General features: G+C 36.5%; 1 pseudogene; it reads right to left on the bottom strand.

Moving 5' to 3' along the window:
* Positions 1 to 15,994, bottom strand: part of LOC138382467 (etoposide-induced protein 2.4 homolog) — an 83,311-nt pseudogene extending 67,317 nt beyond the window's left edge.
* Between the last annotated feature and the right edge of the window lie 4,636 nt (positions 15,995 to 20,630).

Below are 20,630 nucleotides of genomic sequence, written 5' to 3'. Positions count from 1 at the left end.
CATTTTCCCCAACATCCCTGCTCTTTTTTTCCCTGTATTGTTCATCTTAGGGAATGTTGTCTTGTCTAAATTAGAACCATACAAGATTTCCCAATCTTATTCATTCTTTCTAATTGTGCAGCAACCCCTGTTTATTTTGTCTCCTGAATATCCCCACTGCACAGATCTCTTTGTGCTCATGCACAGGAGCACTGAATGCAGGATAAGAAAAAGCTATGCAGATATTTAATGTTTACAGATAACTGTGATAGGAGCCATGGCTGAAGAATTTCACCGTTACTTGAATAAGACCAACCCAGTCTCCGCAGTTAGTCAGTCAGTGAGCAACATGAGCCCAAACACCTCCCTGGAAATTAGGTCTGATTTCTTGGCAACAGGGAAACCAGATTTTAGGGAAGCTAGAAGGATACCTATTTTGAAATCAGAGGCAATGAACAGAAATTCCAAACAGAAGTACTGTGCAATTCAAAAATAAGACCGAGGAGTGTAAGGAAGCACCTTGAACCTGCTTCTGGGTGATCCAACCAGAGTGCTTTGCATTGCAAAGGAGGAAGGAAAACTCAAGAGAAAAGCCACACTCCTGCCACTCACTCTCTTGGCAAGTACCATGTACAAGAAGCTGGATGCCCTTGCTGAAGAAAGGGGAGCATCCTCGAGGGCTTCCATTCATTCCTGAAGAATCCACACAGCATGAGAATGGTAGTTTTCCTTCTTCCTTTCTTCCCTTCTTCCTGCCTACCTGCCTGCCTGCCTGCCTTCCTTCCTTTTCTTTCTTTCTTTCTTTTTCTCCCCCCCCCATGTTTCTTTCTTTCTTTCCCTCTCCCTTCCTTCCTTCCTTCTTTCCTTTCCATTCCTTTCCTTCCTTCCTTTTATTTGGTCTTTCATTTGTTTTTAGAAAACACTATCTTGGAGATTAGTTAATAGGATCAATGTAAGCCAATGAGAACTATCTACCTTTTCCACTTAAAATACATTCAGTAAAATTATATATAATTTTTGTGGAATTTTGGTATAAACTCTTATATTTCCTCATCAAAGAATAGGTGGCAAAAATGTTTGTTAGTTTTTATTTCTCTTTTTCTTATGTATTTATTTCTGCTGAAAACTGTGTGTTGGTCTTGTCCCACATTACCTCTGCTTACTGTTAGTTCACGGTCTTTCCTCAGGCTCTGCATGGACTTCCTCAAAGTTCACTTTAAGAGTCAACTATAGAGCTTTGCATCCTCTAATTCAATCCAACTGACACCTGTTTTAATCACATGACAACGCATTGCTGGCTGGCTGCTCAAAGCTGTATCTCTTCTGACCAACCTGAGTGTTTGAGCTGTTTTCCTTTGATTTGCACAATCCATCAAAAATCTATGTCCTACAATAATGAAGAGAAAGCCATAAATTCCTTTTGCTAAGAAGAATAATTTCAAAATGACAAGTATATTGCCATTATGTGTTATTGAATAGCAGCAGAACTTGGCTTTGATTAATGTGAGTTGAAAAAAATAATAGGCATTTTACAGAATTGACAGGAGGGCTGAAGAACCATGCTTCGTATTGCATAGCTGGGAATGATAGCCCAAATCATACACAGAAATGATCTGATGAGGAAACTGACTTCCCCACCGAGCCCTAAGTATTTCAGCTCGCACTGTGGGTTCTGCTGCTCTGAGAGCTACCGCTGTATAACACAGACTCATGACTTTGTGTTTCTCTGGACCCAGTAGGCTCCCAGTGCCATCTGTGGGACAGGTGCTTGTGACTGTCAGAGTTTCACTGCCTAGATGCAAAAAAGAGTGGAAAATGAGTGTCTGGCCTTTTCAGTTTCTATAATATGAGGTTGATTCTGCCCCTTCCAAGACTCATAAGATCTCATGATATTATCCCAAATATGAGGAGAGAATTCAGATACTGAGCAGCTAAAAAGAATGACAAATGTCTACTGTGTCTGAATTGAAAATTTCTGCCGTATTGGGCAGAATCACAAATGCTGAAACACTGTCAGATTATCAAGTCCTCTAAGTAGCCTAAACAGGTATTGTCATTTATCCACACTCTTGGCCAATTTCCCACAGGACACACACACACGCACACACACATTCTACAAGAAAACTAAAATCACAAAGATACTTGTTCCTAAACTATAAGTGGACAGTTAATTTGTCTAAATGCTGAGCTATTCCATGAAAAATAAAAGGTGAATAGGTATCAATCATTTGGGGTATTTTTAGTATTATTTTTGTCTTTTTTTTTTCTTTGCTTGCTGATCACAGTTCTGTATGTCACTTCATGCTAATTTTTACAAATAAATACTGGATTAAATGCATTGAATATATACGTACAATCATATTCCTGTGGATATGATTTATTATTGTTGGGATAAAATGAAAAAAATATAGTTTATGATGCCATAATCTATGCAAAATACAAGGGCATATTTTTATATGGAAAATTTAAAATATTAAATATTATTAAGCAAGAGTATACAGTTTTAGAACATATAAACTAGAAGATTTACAATGTTACATCTGAGGTAGGATGTTGAATAAGTAGCCATATAAAAAGGAAAACTCAATTATCATTTTCCATTTTTCTTATTTTAAATATTCACAGTACACACATTCATGTTTTATATGGCGTTAAATGTACTGATTATGTGTTTTGTTCTGTTATTAAAGAATATAGTCTCATTCTTCAATTTAATTATTTTAAGCAAACCAAATAGTTGAAATAAATCCGATATGCTACCCCTGCCCTAAATACCTTCTGTTGTGCAGTGCACCAGCACACTCTATTGGTCACACAGGATAATGAACGTGGTCTCCAAAGCAACATTTTAATGTCATTAAATTCTGCTGTTTATCTTAATCACAAGGTATTCTTTTTTGAACTTATTTTATAGAATAAGCTGAAATTACATGATGTTCATGGAGAAATCCAGAATTTTGGTATAGATGAGAATAAGAAATGTAAAATTCATGGCCACTTTGTACATACATACTGGTTGACCTAAGCATCTGAGGGACAATGGGAGGAGTAAATGAGAAATGGTTTCAGATAATGGCTCATCTTGCTAAGCAGAGAGACCAAAACTAAGAAATTACCCATTCAACCAACACCTTTTGAGCACCTGCTAGCTGTAAGACAGGCTGATCACGTGGCTGCAGAGATGGCAAAGACATAGGCCTACCAATGTCTCAGACATAGCATTCTGAAAAATCATTGGGGCCAAATGGTTATAAAGTGTCTCTGGTACTAAGCAAGCAAAATACTGATACATCTTAATTTTTAAATTAAAAAGCTTAATTTTAAATAATTCCTGGTATTGTGAGAAGTTTAAAATTTTGTTCTCAGAAATAAGATAGAGAAGGGGTCCATTATTAAGACCAAGGAGTCTGGGGCACCTACTGTTAGTACCAGTGTCTGCTCATGATTTCCATTGATATCTTAAGTAAAATATTTCTGGGCTCATCTGTCTATCTATAAATCATAAGTATCACTTGGGATGAAAATAAAATTGACTTAGTGCTTATAAAGTGCTGAGCGTTTTTCTCAGGGCTTAGAAGGTGTTATCTCATTTAATCCTCACAGCAACGCTATTAGATATTACTATTTTTCCCACTTTGCTGATGAGGAGACTGAGGCACAAAAAACTGAAACAAATATATGAAGACCACACAGCTTGTTGTGAGTGAGAGCCGGGGTCAAACCCAGGTTGTGTGATATGAGAGTTCTTGCTCTTACTGTGCATCCTAGAATATTTCTGTGATAAACCTATTTTCATTAGAGTGTGGGGAGGACTGAGAATGCTTCATAACAGCTTTTAGGCCTTTAGAATACCAGCAAGCTAGCTATTAATAGAAAGAGGGCATCTGATTGTCTGTGGCTGAGGGCTGGTTATAACAACCCAAACTGATTGGTTTGTAACCTGTACCCATTTCAGTGATTCTCGAGTAATGTCAGACCAAGATTTCGGGGATGAGCAATGGATATACTGTAGTCTATGATGATCACAGTGTTTTCGCCCTCAATGTTAACTATATGTAGAGCATGTTTTGTACATGTTTTCTTACCCCAAGCATATATCTCATTAATATCAACAAAATAGTTGAGACCCTGTTTAAAAAATAAAAGGAGAAAAGATATTCTAGTAATTACCATCATAAGTCAGATAAACTCTAATTCGGCGTCAGTACAGAACGAGGTACTCTGGTTCATCAGTATTCTTATAAATAAATGCTATATGATTCATGTGCCCATCTATTTAGGCCTTCTATTCATTTAATTTGCTTACTTGTCCTCCTTGTATGCCATTAAAAACACATTGAGGGTTTGGATTTTATTCCATGAGTCAGTTATTGACATAACAGTACTAAAGGTTAAACATCGAACTTAAATATCCCATAGTAAAAAATAATGGTAATTATTACCACTACAAAATAAATTGTCAAAGAGATGCTTAATCTAAAGCCAAATATGCCAGTTTTAATAACAACAAGTTGCTTCCTAAACAGTTGTCATTCTTAATTTGTTGAAACTGAAATGATTATGACCTGACATTAATTGGAAATTTATACATGTGCATATTTGTGGTATTGTACACAAAAGAAATCTCAGTGATAATTTGATTTATAAAACTAGTGTTATACTTCTTTAATTAGGCAACTTAAAAAGGTACAAAGAGGGGGAAAAGTTAGAAAAAATAATGGCAGGAGCTAATATGCTATTATCTTGGAAGATTAAGACAAAACAAATAGCAATAATTTTATTTTGTAACATCTTTTAGCTGAAATAATAAATATGCTAAACTAGTACTTCCATAATGATGGATAAAGTAATATTTCTGTATTTAAAGATAAACACAATTATAATTATTCAATTCTGCCTTCAATTCTGAAAAAAGAAAATGTGTGTGTGTTTGTGTGTATATATATGCTATGATGAAATGTCTTTAGAGCATAATCTCATGTTTTACAGCATATCTGTAAGTTAATCTAAATAGTTTAGAGCAAAATCACTTATCAAAGTGCAGATTAGGAGTTGTTCATACCAATCAATAGCTATCATTTGAAAAGCATTAAAACTGGAAGAATCTTAAGACTCACCTATTCTTGGGGAACATTCTTGGTAGCTCCATGGTGCCAAAACATGTCATGGAAATATCAAGTTTGAATTAATTAGTCAATTATGTGTTTTTTCTCTTTCAGTATTAAAATTAAAAGACTGGTATAAGTTCATTTATGTCATGCTAAAAACAGAAAATCTAAGTAATCTTTTCTGGTCTTATTTGGGGAGTACCAGGCATTGCAGAAAACGCAATTGACTGATTAACACAAAGTCAGGGAAGCAGTTACCCCTGGGGTACAAACAGAGGAAGACGAAGAGGGACACATGAGGGAGAAGCATGCAGAGGGCTCTAAAGATACCGGTAATGCTTAGTCTATTTATCAGTTCAGTGGTGGAGATATAGGTGCTCATTTTATCTAATTCTTTAAATTGTACATGTGAGTTAGGTATAATTTATTCTATGTATGGCATGATTCACAATAAAAAATTAAAGATTAAAGTGATTTTTGAAATTGCTGGATGAGCTTATTTTGTCATCCTACATATACTTTTGTTAGTTTATCTATTTATGTTTGATGTTAATAATTACAGTGTTAAATTTTTTATATACATATTTTTCTTTTTCTTTCTCTTTTCTTTCTTTTTTTTTTTTTTTTTTGAGGTAGGGTCTCACTCTATTGCCTGGGCTAGAGTGCAGTGGCATCATCATAGTTCACTGTAGCCTCAAATTCCTGGGCTTAAGCCATCCTCCTGCCTCAGTCTACCGAGTACCTGGGACTACAGGTACACACCACATGCCCAGCTAATTTTTCTATTTTTAGTAGAGACGGGATCTTGCTCTTGATCAGGCTGGTCTTGAACTCCTGGGCTCAAGCAATCCTCCCACCTTGGCCTTCCATAGTGCTAGGATTACAGGCATGAGCCATCACACCTGGCCATATTTTATATTTTTCTTGATACAATAAAATACCTTAGGTCTACGGATTTTTTAGCCCTTTATTTTTTTTTATTAGAATTAAGTTCTGCTTCAAGTAAAAAAAGAAAAAAAACTCAAAGAACAGAGGATTCAAAATATAGAAGTTTATTTCTCTCACATTAAAAATTGTCTTATAGGCAAGCTATCCAGGGGTGATGTGATAGCACTGTTCAAAAAATGCCTCAGGGATCCAGGCTTTTTCCAGCTTTCTATACCACTGATCCTAGTGGATTATGGCCTTCCCACTCATAATAGGAGGCAGTGTTTCAGTATCCTGTCCAGGTTCTAAGCAGTGGATAAAATGAACAGGGTAAAAAGAAAGGGGAAGCTGCAATGTATTTCTATTCACATCCCATGAGCCAGATTTCAATCGCAAAGCCACGCCTTTCTGCAAGGGAGGCCAGGAAATGAAGTCTTCATTTTGGGTCCTCATGTGCCCAGCTAAACACCTTATTACTGTGGAAGAAGAGAAACTATACTGAAAAATGTGAGTGAGCTGAGAATAATGGGCAATGTTAATCATAAGAAATAATGCTTTCTAATCTAAAACAGCAATGTCAGAATGTTAATTTTAGAATTTTTCAAAGAAAATTTGTTTTCCCTCATCCATTTATATAGCTGAGCCATGATTCTAAAACATTTTTTTAAATATTCATTTAATAGAATGTACTTTTTTATCAGTTTATTTATAACCATTTAATGCATTATTTTTTAAGTAAACAACCAAGGAAAAAATGTAGACTCATCCTTCTTTCTGGATCAAATCCTCTGTTTTACAAATAATAAGTTTTAAATCATCTCACCAACAACAACAAATTAAAGTACTATGTATAATGTATAATATTTTATAGTCAAATCAGAAACAAAACAGTGGAGAAAAGAGAAGCTATAAGAAACAAAAGTATAATAGGTATGTATTTGTTGTTAGGAATTGCTATATCTGGCTATTGTGTAAACTCACACCTCTTTGCTATTAACACAGAGAAAAATTTCTTAGGTGTTAAGTAGAAGACAGGATGATATAGGAAGTTTCTCAACATGAAGTGTTCCCATACAAGTTAAATCAGCAAATATTTTATTGAGAAACATTAAAACTTGCTCAGAAAGTCCTGAAGCTGAATTCTGCATCACTCCCAGTACTTACTTGGAGAGTCCTGGTCTAGTGTCTTGAGTCTTCCACTTTGAGAAAGGGGATTCTTGATTTGCATTCAGCTTCATGTCAGACTCAGCACAAAGAAAGAAGCTGCTTATCTAAGCATAGAGTTAAAAACAACTTTATGTGTGTCTTTATTTTCTGTTCTTTTCTCTATTGTATTATTTCAGATTACCTCCTCAGGCTTAGGTAAGCCTCTACCAAAGAGGCTTAGGAGGTTATAACTTGGAAAGTTTGTCCACAGTCCAACGTGGTGACAAAGCCTACTCTGCACTTGGCAGCATAGTTATATATAACAGTCACTTAGAGGCAGGGCCATTGAATCAGGTTGGTGGGGTTCAAACCCTAGCTCCACTCCTTAGCAGCCTTGTGAACTTGGGCAAGTTAACTAACCTCTCAGGGTTAGTTTCATTTGTATCATGGGTATGATAATAGGATGATATATAAAATCAGGTAATATTTGTAAAGTGCCCTGCATGTATCGAGTGCTCAAAAATATGCCATCATATATTTTACATTATACAGATGTATAAATACATGCATAAAGATGTCATTTTAAGAAGGGCATGGGGTAGAGGTATTGGAAATTAAAATTGTTCAATGCCAAAATATTAAGAAGGAGGAAGAGGGTGATGGCCGTGCCAATCAATGTCTTGAAAACTATTGTGATGTTATTGTACCGTTTACTCTTTGCTCCACCCTTGACGATTCTGGCCGCCAAGTCTGAGTTGTGATCCTAGGTCTATATATAATTTTTAGTTTTCCAAGCAATAATACATAGCCAAACTGGGGAATGTCTGGATTAGAATATCTTCATCATTGGTCAGTATTCTGATACTAACCCACCTATTCAACTTTCTTTCTCCACCACCCTCCCTCTCATCCAGCTGCTTGCTCTTCCCTAAATACACGGTGTTTTGTTTCCTGTATCTGTGAGTTTTCATGAGCTACTACTGCTACTTAAATATCCTTCCCCAGACTGTCTCTTCCACTAGTGAAGTCTTGCTCCTATTTTAATACCCAGATCGACCATTATGCCCTCTCCATGCTGGACAAGGTCAGTGAGTCTCTCCATGTGACTGCTGCAGCCCCTATCCCGCCTTAGTGCCAATCTTCCATCCCCTGAAGGTCGCTTCGAGACTGTGAGCTCTTTGATGGCAGAAATTTACTCATGTTGTTTACTCCAGTGCATAGCACACTGCTAATACATACTAGATATGATCATGACTGAATAAACTCAAGTTGCTTACAGAAGCGTGAGTGAGGCACATGCAAATACCTTTGTATGAGGTCTAGACCATCAGAGTAAAATGCTAAGACAAAATGTTACAGAATCTCAGAAGAAAGATAAATGAATGTTGCTTCATTAGCACACAATGAAATAGCAAGATTTTTCTTGTGTACAGACACTATTATATCCTGTAAAGGAGCAGGAAGAACATGAGATATGATTCTTGCTTCACTAAATCTGCAATCAAATTGGGGAGGCAAGACCAGTAATGTTCAATTAAGCGGTAAAATTAAGAGGTTTACAGAAGTCTAGAGATAAGGAAATCATATAAAGCTAAATTAGCATAAGCAAAGATAACTTTCTTCAGTAGGTGAGACTAGCTTTTGATATCAAAAAAGACAGTGTTTGTACAGAGTAGGGGAAAAAACAGATGGTTTTCTAGAAGTGCGAAGTGACGGGAGGAGAAGAGAGGCTGGTATGTTAGGAAACTGCTGAAACAGAGCCCAGATTGCATGTTAGGAAGTAGTGGGAAATAATGGGAGATCAGTAGGTCGGGCCAGATTATAATGAAGCTTTTAAAGTTACCAACTGCCAACGAAAGTTTCAGATTTTTATGGTAACTGAAGCAAACGATTGATAGATGAAGGGGAAAAAAAATTGTGTTGATTAAATGTTGACCATTATAATTTTCAGTGCAACAGCTGCTACTGAAATTGCAGTAATTCAAAATGAAAAATAGACACTGTTGTTCTAAAATAGCTTGGACTATTTGGAACTCTGTAGCCTGAGTTTATGCTGTGTGGTTTTGCTAAGAACATGATGGGGTGCAGGTTCCTTTTTATTTTTTTTTCCCATTTTATCATAATGACTTGTTCTAAGGATGGAGAATTCAAACTGAGCAACAATTTCACAGCCAGAGTTGGAGTGTGGGTTGTATAAAGTTGTAGAAGCATTTTCCAAAGATATGAAAACTCCTCCCGACTACCTAATTACAATTTCTAACTGGAATGGTATTTGAAATACACAAATTGCTTAAATTATTTATCTGACTATTAAAAATTTATTTATTATCAACTCATAATTTATATTGTATTGTTTAATCACAGTTATTTTCCTGAAAAATTAAGCCCTGAAGTTTGACAGTATATTTTCCCCTCAAGACAAATATTTACAAAACTAACCACTTTACGCAAACTACTGAGGAAGGGATAAAGCAGGAATATAATTTACAGTTAAACTTATGGTTATTTGTTGTTTGCTACCCTAAATAATTTACTTTTTAAGAGCATCATTTTAGCTTTTTTTGGCTTAGTGATATCTATAATGTCAAATAAATCAGGTTGCAGTCCAACCTTAGTATACTGTGCATCCTTGTTCATTATTAACTCATCAGCTCTCTGTACCCTTAATGGCTACTTTGTCATATCAAGAAATTTGGACATCGTCTTATGGTAGGCATTTAAAAACATGGAGATACTGGGAAAACCTCAAGCTGTATTTTGGAGTGATAATGCTGTAGGAGTAGTAGGAGCATGCATTAGAGGGCAAGGGAAGAGATTTTAAGGCAAGGGGACCAATAATGAGACAAATAGTTAGGAGGAACAGATTGTGTGGGGAATAGAAGAAACAGATTGAGGAAGCATATTAGGGGCTGAATGGAACTTATTATTAGACAAGTAAAATTTTAAAACGACCTATCTGTGTCACAGCCCCAGACATGCTTAGTTAAGTTGAAAATGGAGCTCTGGGCACTATAAGAAGAGAATGGCAGGGGCTCCACAGAGTAGCAGGTTGCTATAGCAACAGTATCCTGTCAGGTACAAGTACAGTTTATTGTCTCTACCAGTGGCCAACAGAGGTTTTCAGGAGGCCAAAAACATGATAGCATTGCAGACCAACTGGTTTTCGTAATGGAAAAGTGATCATCAAGTGGATACCATAAACATGGCTAAGGCATGAACCAAAGCAGGACCGCACATGTTCAAATGTTTGTGGTACTGAAACAAGACAGTATTTCTGTAAAGGTACACTCCTTAACTCTTCTAATCTAGGCAATATAGTCGCTTAACATTTCTGTGGTTCATATGCCTCATCTGGAAGACAGAAGAATAACCATACCTATCTCTTCAACTTGTATGTTGCTCAGAAAGTACATGGCACATATTCTGTCAAATGTAAATGTTAGCCGTTATTTTATCACCATCATCATCATCACATAAGTAGGTGCACAATGTCTATTGTTTTTGTTTTTGCTTTTGTAAAATATGGTACTTTTTAGCTGTGTGAATGTGGGCAAATTAATAATATTTAACCTGTCTGTGATTCAGTTTTTTTCACCTACAAAATGGGGAATAATAATTGTACCTACCTTATAGTTGTTATGTAGATTAAATGAATTAATATTTATAAAATGCTTAGATCAGTTTCTGGCACATAGTGAATATTAAACAAGCATTCATTAAATAAACTTGTAAACATAAATGTTTTCTGTTAGATCTCTCTTCTAGTTCTAACATTTTCATAACAGCTGTCCCTTTTTAATAGCCTTTTAAATCTAAATTTGCTTTTATACTTTTCATGGTTCTGAATTTAGAGAAAGCAAAAGGAAGGTAAAAAAGATTAAAGGAAAATTAATTGCATTTCTACTTAGTTTCAGACCTTCTAGAGGTATTATCTCATTTAATTCTCACAAAAACTGCATGAGATAAGTGTTTCAGATGAGAAAAGTGTTCCAGACAATTGGAATAATCCAAGTTCCAACAGGTGATAAAGGTTAAAACCAGGATTTAAAACCACATATCATTGATTCTTAGATTAATACTTTTAAATTATTATTGCACAATAATATTTCTTAGACAGTTTTACCATAAATAATATTTATTTAAAATACTATAATTATTATGATAATGTAGTAAATATTGTATTCTCATAAAACCATATATTTTTAGTTAACATTTCTTCTATGCATTGTAACATACACCAAATTATCAACATATGACATAACTCCAGGGTTAGGGATGGTGTTATGCTCAAGAGACAAGCCCAATGGTTAATTTCTGGTTGGTTGATTGATTGATTAATGATGGGTTCAATAGAGAATATATCTTAACCCATCACTTTACGAGCCTACTACAATATTTAAATATAGCTAATTTCTATCATGACCATATCATTTGCTTTTCTCAGACTACAGTACACTACTTCTTTATCTTATAAAAATTATTTGGAGCATTTTGCATGTAATAGTTTTATTGAGCTTTGAGATGATGGTGGATTCCTTTATGTCCTTTAGACAGAGGAAATATTAATACCTATTAAAGGTGTCTTTAAAGAACTTTTTTGTACCCCAAACTTATGAATTCATCATATATAATGCAAATATGTAGACGCCGCCATGGACTTAAGATGAGTGAGCTATTTGAGATACACAAAATCCATCATTGCATTTTCTATTCTCACCAAATTTAGACTTAATACAAATACTTCATCTGTTATTTTCTAGTTAATTTTCAGTTCAGCATTTTGTCAAATTATATTTATAGCTAGTGTCCCAAACTTCACAGAAGCAGTGATTTCTGCATCAAAGTTTAAAGGAAAACAGAGATGCATTCTCAGATAGCAAGGAAGAAAAACAATTACTGCTGTTAATAACTCCTCAAGGACAAAGGAGAAAATGGAAATGAATTTACACAGGCATGAAAAGGTGAAATGAGGTTCTTTCTTGTTACTGCTATGTATTAGTTACAAAGCAATCAAATGAATTAGAACAGTATCTGTACCCACTGTCTATATTCATAGACAGTATATATACAAGAATGCCATAGTGTGTTTTCCCTTTACATGTTCAAGTAAATTATAATTTCCATAGCCTAAATTTTAGAATATCCATCTAAGATGATTTCCACCTAAAAATTCATTAGTAGGTAGTTATTATTTTCTGTTTATATTATGTGGATATACTCTTAAAATGGGAGTAATGTATTCATGAATTGTTTTCAACAAGTCAGAACGACAACAAACCCTCGAAGGTAATTAACTTTTTAAACTCATCTAAACAAATGCATTATTCAGTGTACACCTGTTTATATTTCACCTATCATTCTGAAAAACCACAGCATCTCTCAGTCTCTGTAAAAATAACCCACACCTCAATTTAATACTTGTGTCTTTTGAAAAAATAATAGAAAAAGTAATCCCTAGCAAATTCATGGCTAGGTAGCATTTTATCATATGAAATGTCATCAAATTTTTGATACTGAAAACTGTTCTTAAAAATGACTGCTTCAAGAAATGGTTTTAGAAAACTTAGAGTGAGTCCAGCATTATGTGTGTCTCATACAGGAAAAGATTAAAGTATTTATAGAAGCAGGAAGGAAAGGCTGAAATATAGTTGAAAAATTCAGCATGAAGAACAGAAGCTGTGTGTCTTCGACCATGACTTAGTATATTTTTCTTGCAGGGAAATATGCCACAGGGGGAATTTAAATTTGTTGTAAGGTGAAATATTTTTGACAAAAATGAATGGAAAGTGTACAAGAGATTTTACATTTTCCCCTCTGTATTTACATTCTATTCTCCATCCTGCTCTGTGCCTTGCACAGGCTCTCTCTGACTTCCACTTGGATTTGGCCTAGGGAAGGGAATAACTACATGTGGAAGGACAATGACAACTGAGTTTTTATCCCCCTGCTAACCCTTGCCAGGGTGCAGGTTGGCAGTGGTGTGTCACTTTACCAAAGTTCAGATCACCTGGTTGGCATCCCTCCCCTATGACCACAGCTGCATCTAAAGCAACAACAACATTTCTTTCTGGGTTCCAATACCCACCTCCTTCAGATCTAAGCTGGTAAGAGCTTCCTGCTATTGCTAGTCTTGAGGTATGTCATCCCTTGCCGATTTTCTCAGCCCAGCCCACACCTTTGTAAATGGTTCCTTTATTAAATTGTCCTTAATTATCCCATTTAAATGTGCCATCTCCCTTGCTGACAAATACATCCTCAAGCAAATCAATGAATTCCCAGTATTATCTTCCAAGTCTCTTCCTGGAGCTATTAAAGAAATTAAAATGTCTTTAAAGCAATGTAAATGTCTTTGCAGGCACATAGATAATAGACAACTTCATTGGCTTAGGTACAGCTGGTAAATCAATGATAATTTAAAATTTAATTTAAAGTTTAAGGTTTAATGTTTTCCTCATGGGAGTAGAAATGTGTTTCACAACTTGGTAACTAATTATGTCAAAATAAGCAAACTTAGGCAATTTTATGGAACACCAATCAGGAAATGATGAGATCCTCTTGCGGTTTGGTTTTGATCAGGTATTATTCCCTATTCTTAAATATTTAAAATAATCTGACCTCCCATTTTTTCCCTGAGTTTTAAACATGTTATTTACCTAACACATTGTTGTTTAAACAAAGGCAATATTTTATACCGATACAACTATATTTGTGTCTTTCAACAGTATGTAGATATTCTTACAGGAATCAAAGAATGTTTTGGTTTCAGTCCCATAACAGCAAAGCCTCAGACATAAACAAATAGGCAAGCTCTAGCGATGACAGAAATTTTCATATTCAGTCCATTTTTAAATTTAAGATATTTATATGTCACACCTCTCACAACTGCTCAATATCCATTTTACCACATCAAAGCATAGTTGCTGAATCAATCAAGTTCAAAACAGATGAACCGGGAGTATTGGGTAGCGGTTGTGAATTCCTGGGTTCGCTCATCACAGTTTGGTTACACCATTAAAGTGCTGATAAAAAAAAAGAATTTTCATGCCTACATCAGAGTCTGAAGCTTCCAGATCCAGAGAGCCTTCCGAAATGAGAATATTAGGCTGACACACACATTTTTCAATGTTTCCTTTCACAACTCTTCAAATATCTACACCTGCTGCTGAGTTCGACTATAATATTTTTATTTATTTGGTCAAAAGGCAAAGATAACAATTCTCTATTAAATTGAATGTGAAAATGGAAAAGCTAACCTGTCAAGCTCAATCTCTCCTTGATCACTCAGTAGGTCTGTTTATAAAATGTTTAAATAGTTTATGTTTGAGCAGATTTTATACCATAAACATATATAATTCACAAGGTGGTATCAGTATACAAATTTTAAAGATGATGAAATGGAAACTCAAAAAGACAATGTGATTTTTTTTGAAGGTTACGTAACCAGTGAGCTACAGAATTTGCCCTTGAGCAGGCCTCCCAACTCCAGTTAAATGCTCTGAGGACATATTTTGATCAGGTATAAAGAAAGCCATTAAAACTCTAGGTACCCAAGTCAGAATAAAAGAGAGAAAAGGAGAGATTGAGATTAGTCATAACAAACATCGCTAAATTCAGAATTTTTTCTTGGACCAGCTTTATATGAGAGAATAAAGGCCCGAGAGAGGTGCACTCAATAAAGGATCCTTGTCACAGTCATTTATCTCAAAGGTGTGGCCTCAGAAGACACCCAAAGAGAGAGGACATGCAAAAATTTCTTCTCCAAACATTCTGTTCTAGCATCTCCACATTACTCCTTCCCAGAATGGAGAATTAAAACAGGGGTTAGAGAAAGGAATGGAGTATCTTGGACACTGTTGTCACCAAGGACCTTGAGACAATGTGCAGGGTCCAAGGACCCCACCCTTGCTGAAGAGGTGCCCTGTCTTTACAGTTTACTCCTATCCTATTACTGCAATTAGTGCATGAGAGGGTTACTGACCAAATTCTCCAGAAAGACTTCTAGTCATGGACAAATTAATGTGACTCATGGCATAATTTGATACTAAATTACTGCTGGGGTGGATGTCTGGTTATTTTGTTAGTATAGCACTCAATTCATATATGCCTGCCCATCCCAAATGATAATGGATATACAAAATTTGCCTTGCATATTTTTTTTTGTTATCAAGAAGGAATTACTATCTAGAAAAAAGTATTAAAAATAATGATTCTCTTCCTCTGCAAAATTTTACTGAGCTCCATAACTTTGTAAGGAAGAAAAAAAGAAATATTTTCATGATATTAGAGTTAAACCAAGTAGAATATTAACTAGACTGAATTACCTTGCATGCGATGTTTGAACATGTGTGGGTGCTATTGATTCACTCAGCTGACATTTGTTGAGCACCTCTCCTGTGGCAAGCACGTACCAGGAACTTCAGGAACAAAAAAGAACCTTTGCAAGTCTCAATTGCTGTTAAGCTAATAGAGCAGTGGGAAAGAATGAGGTCCAAGTGTGACCAACCTTCCAGTTTGAACATTCTTTGAATGCAACTGCAGTCACATTTACTTAAATACTACAAATCCTGGTACTCTGAGTCCTACCACATGGTAGCAGGACCTGGTATTTTCTCTCAGGGAATTCTAGGATGGTGATACCTCTTGTCCATCCATCCCAAACCATATGCCTCCGCTCTGCCACCTGGCTTATGCCATATGGTTCCACCTCCAACTGTTTCCACTAACTCCTTTAAGTTCCCATTGGCTACACGGCCACCACCACTCTGTCTTGAGGAGCCAGGGCAACGATGAGTCTCCTTTACCTCACTGTATAAGAGGTACAGGGCCCACTTCATGGACGTTCGTGCAGCACAATCGCACAAGGCTCCACTTTCAAAAGGGCCCCCACACTTAGAGTTTAAGGCTCTGTGGTCGCCACCTTGAAATTCTTAATAATTTTATCTTTGATTTTATATTTTGCAAGTACAGTCCAGTAGAGTAACTCTGGGTAGCCCATTCCCCATCCTCTGTGGCCCTGGGTCCTGCCCTGCCTCCCCTCCTTGCCCCCATTCTCTGACCTCTGACCACTACATCTAGGGCAGCAACCAAGTTATATGGGGAAGAAAAGGCCTACACCCTCTTGTTTCCCTCTGCCCCATCAGGGACCTGTTCAGTGGTCATGGGGAAGGTCAGGGTCTCTTGTGTGTTCCCTGCAGGGTCTAGAGGAGGACTGTGGTGCTGGGCTGACAGTGCCGCAGCATGTTTGCTGGGCGCAAACCTGTCTTCCACACCTGATTCAGGTACCTCAGTAGTTTGCACCAGCTCAGAGGTTGCCACACCTTGTGGGGTCATTCTGTCAGTTGAAGGTTGAGATGACAGCCGAAAGGAAGGAGAGATTGATTTCCGTGCCGGCAAAGGGGTCCACATTTTTGTTTTCCACTGGGCCTGACAAAATTAGGCAGCTGATCCTGGGTGTAGGTGACCCACATCATACCCTTGGATCTTATTCTGAACAAAAGAATAAAACTACTCTACTGTTCCCTTTAATCGTGATAGAGTATAATGGGAAAGGGAGAGATTCATCATGTTAGAATAACATATAATCAGAAGAACTGCAGCTTGGGACATGGCCCGAAGGAGCCTCCACATGTAGACAGGTTGAGGAAGAGGAGATGACCCAGGTGGTTAGAAATAGGTTATATGCCAGGATATCAAAACTAAATGAATATATAGATAATTATGAGAGCCAGGTTTCTCACTATTTGTGAAAATACAAATATAGAACGGAGGAAGGTGAGAGTAAATTCTGAAGTGGTTGGAATTGTAAACTCATGATTTTTAACATTTATAGATGGATGGGTACAGACAGAGATGCAGATGTTCGTGAGCCTATACATATGCATGTTTGTGTGTATGTTTTCCTAGTTCTGCCTGCTGAGGACGTCTGGAAGCCCAGTAGCAAGAAGCACACCTAGCACTCAGGACTTGCTTTCTAAATACTGTTTTCTGCTAAACAAAAACAAGACTTCATGGGAAAATGAATGATCTAGTGCCGGAAAAGTATAAGGCACAACTGGAACATTTTGTAGTAGGAGAAAGGAAAGAAGGAATCAAAGAATATTTGGACATATCAAAAGGGCAAAGGAGTCGCCTTGAAGGAGCTCTTACTGTCCAAACCTGGAACAATTACAGCGGCAAATAAATGATAAAAATGAAATATAACCCATGGAGTAAAATAGGAATCCGTGAGTCCATGCTGATATATTAATAAATATATAAATGAACGAATGAATGAGGGAAAGAAATTGCCCTACATTACAGTAAAATACCAAGCAATAAATGTAGAGGTAATTATGAATTTAGAATATCACCTTTTGGCAACCACCACAGTAAAAATTGATTCAGGAAATGATCATCAATAGATGTTTGAAAATATGAGTGAAATTTTGATGGGAAATAATATTTTCCTAGTTTCAAATTAGCTCCCCACTTACTTTAAAAATATTTGATTTATTTAAAAGTTAAAATAATAAGCATATTGCATGTTTACATAAATATCTAATTTTAATTAAATTTTTTTCAAAAATTAGTGCGAAGAGTGGCATTGCTTCACTTTTTGCAAATTTATTAATGTGGGAATTGATAGAATACAACTGGATTCTCATATCTGCTTCTGCATTTGATCTGACGTAACATGTTGTTTTGGTTGAAGTACATAAAGAAAATCTGATCTCACACAGATAAGTAGTTAGAAAAAGAAAATATATTTTAATAGTCTTTTCAGATAATGATGGACATTCTTCGTTGGTACAATAGCAAAATTTAACATGCATTTGTTTATTAAAGGTTATGGGCAACACGAAATCAAAAATCAAAGTGGTATCAATGAAATTTTTATACTCTGTTAAATTCCATTTATCTAGTGTTTTTTTTTTAACGATTCATAATAACTTCACTTTTAAGAACAATTTTAGACATACAAAGAAGTTGAGCAGATAGCACAGAGTTCCTGTATGCGTTCCTCCCCTGCACACAGTTCCTTCTATTATCAAAATCTTGCAATAATGTGGTACATTTGTTACAATTAATGAGTCACTATTTATACATCATTATTAGCTGAAGTCCATAGTTTACATTTAAGGTTTACTGTTTGTGTTGTACAATTCTATGGGTTTCAACAAATATATGTCAGGTACATCTCATTACAGTGTCACATGGAATAGTTTCCCTGAGCACTACTCACTAGATGCCAGTAATATCCCTCTCCCACATACACACACATTACAACAATCAGACTTTGCCAAATGTTCCCTGGAGGGAGTGGGTACCATGCCGTTGAGAACTGCAGTAGCTCATCCCAGTTCACCACCAGTGAAAGTTTCAGCAACTTCATTGCCGCAGCACGCCGGGCTCTGTCCACATTCCACTTGTTACCAATGATGGTGTCTTCCTTGCTAATAGGCCAGAGACTATTCAGTTCCAAAAGCCCATTTTAGACTATGGTGTGCTCCCGGCACCAAATGCTAGAGATTAGGTCTCCAGGGGAGCAGACCCCAGGATGGACATTTGCATACAGGAAGCTTTCTGGGGCGTGCTGTGGGGTGAGGGGAAGAGCATCTTTTGAGGAGTGGGCAGAGGGAGACACTGAGTAGGTATGAAACTGAAACAGCTTTCCATGCTTCCCATGGAGTGCACTGGCACTAGGATGACCATCTAAAGTTGTCCAAATTGTATCTCTAAATCAGCGTTGGATGCAGGCTTCCCCCAGCGTCTACTGACTGAGGGTAATTCTTAGGAAATTCTCAACTCTGAGCCATCAGCAGCCAGAATTCCTGGACCCTGGGGAAATGAGTGCTTCACAAAGGCTGTGCACCAAGACATCCACTACACAGATTAAAAGAGAAAACCTTGCAAATAATGTATTCTCAAATTAGTTGGCAAAGGATTTAATTTTTGCTGTTAAAGAGAACCTTGTAGTGACATGGCGTCTTGTGACCATCTAGTCATTAAGTCAGCAAGTATTTAATGAGTACCAAACACTGTTCTGGACGCCGTGCAGTAAGCTTATACTTGAAGAATAATGTTACTTTATAATAACAAAAAGTAAATCTATGAGGAAGGATAAAAATGAGATGCCATGCCATGAAATATAATCTATAACATCAATTGCTTATTTTAAACATATTACCAATGAAAAGAGGCAAGCTAGAGTAATCAGCACTTCTCAGGGGGTTTGTGTGGCTGTTCCAGTAGTCCGTGGGCTTGCCACTTACACTTTGCATGGTGAACATGGCACTGTCTCCAATGCATTTGGTTGATTGGTTTGTTCATTTATGGAAAAATCAGGCTTCAGGGACGATTCTCCTAGAAAAGCAACCAGTCTTCTCAATAGGTCTGGATTTTTTTTAATTATTTGGCTTATTTTTTGTGGTAGCCAGTGAAGAATGATAGAATTAAGTGTCTCCAGGATAATGGTGTTGGTGATTGTTCTTAAAATATTTCCCATAGATAAGGTTTGATGACATCTTTGAATGTCTTTCGTCTCAAAGAAACCAAGCCATGCTCTAGGAAAGGAATTGAAAAAAATAATTTAAAGAAATGTATGTATGGAGCAAATAATATAATGTTATATAGTTATTCAAGCTCTAAAATATAAAGCAATGGTTTTCACCTAGGGGTGATTTTTCCAATGTCTGGAAATATTTTTTATTGCACTGACTTGGGAGGGTGAGGGGGTGTGGGTGCTACTGGCATTTAGTGGGTAGCAGCCAGGAATGCTGCTAAACACCAGCAGGTTCATAGAAGCTAACAGTCACATTAGTAAATTTCAAAGGACATTTAATCTAAACATTTTTAAGATAAAACATTAAAGTCCTCATAGAACTGAAATAAAAAACAAATAGAATTTTTGAAACATATTACATTTATATGCATATCTTTTTATATAATCATGAACATTTGTGAAACTCAGTTCCCTTTCTACCTTCATTCCCAGCTTCTTACGGAGGAATAAACGGGCACCCTAACATGCAGATCCAGATCACACTCCTGTTCCTGAGTCCGTACTGACCCAGGTTGGAAATAGAGCAGCAGTCACATCTTCACTATCTCCTGAGTATAAAACTAATTTTCCCTTCAGATCGGAGATCCACGAGGCAATCATGACTTCTGGATTCCAGCCTCGCCCCTCTCTCCTTCTTTTGGTGATGTGAATTATTATCAGGGTCCTAACACACTAAGAACTATCCCTGTACTATCTCCCTCTTCATCCTGAAAGAACTACCCTTTTCCATACACCTTGTCTCTATTCTTTCCTGTGATCAGTTACTATCCCTGCTACGAAGTCCCCACTGGAACCAGCATCCTCTTCTAGACCCCAGACTGGACAGAGTTGTCAGACTTTTCACACCTGTCTCTTTTCCAGAATTGAAGCCAATCTCCCAACTACAGTCTGGCCATTAACATAATGGTTCATGACAGATTAACCAGAAG

The sequence above is a fragment of the Eulemur rufifrons genome, chromosome 4 (assembly GCF_041146395.1).
Source record: "Eulemur rufifrons isolate Redbay chromosome 4, OSU_ERuf_1, whole genome shotgun sequence".
Classification (NCBI taxonomy): Eukaryota; Metazoa; Chordata; class Mammalia; order Primates; family Lemuridae; genus Eulemur; species Eulemur rufifrons.
The sequence above is the reverse complement of the archived record's forward strand: the minus strand, read 5'-3'. Positions and strand labels throughout refer to the sequence as shown.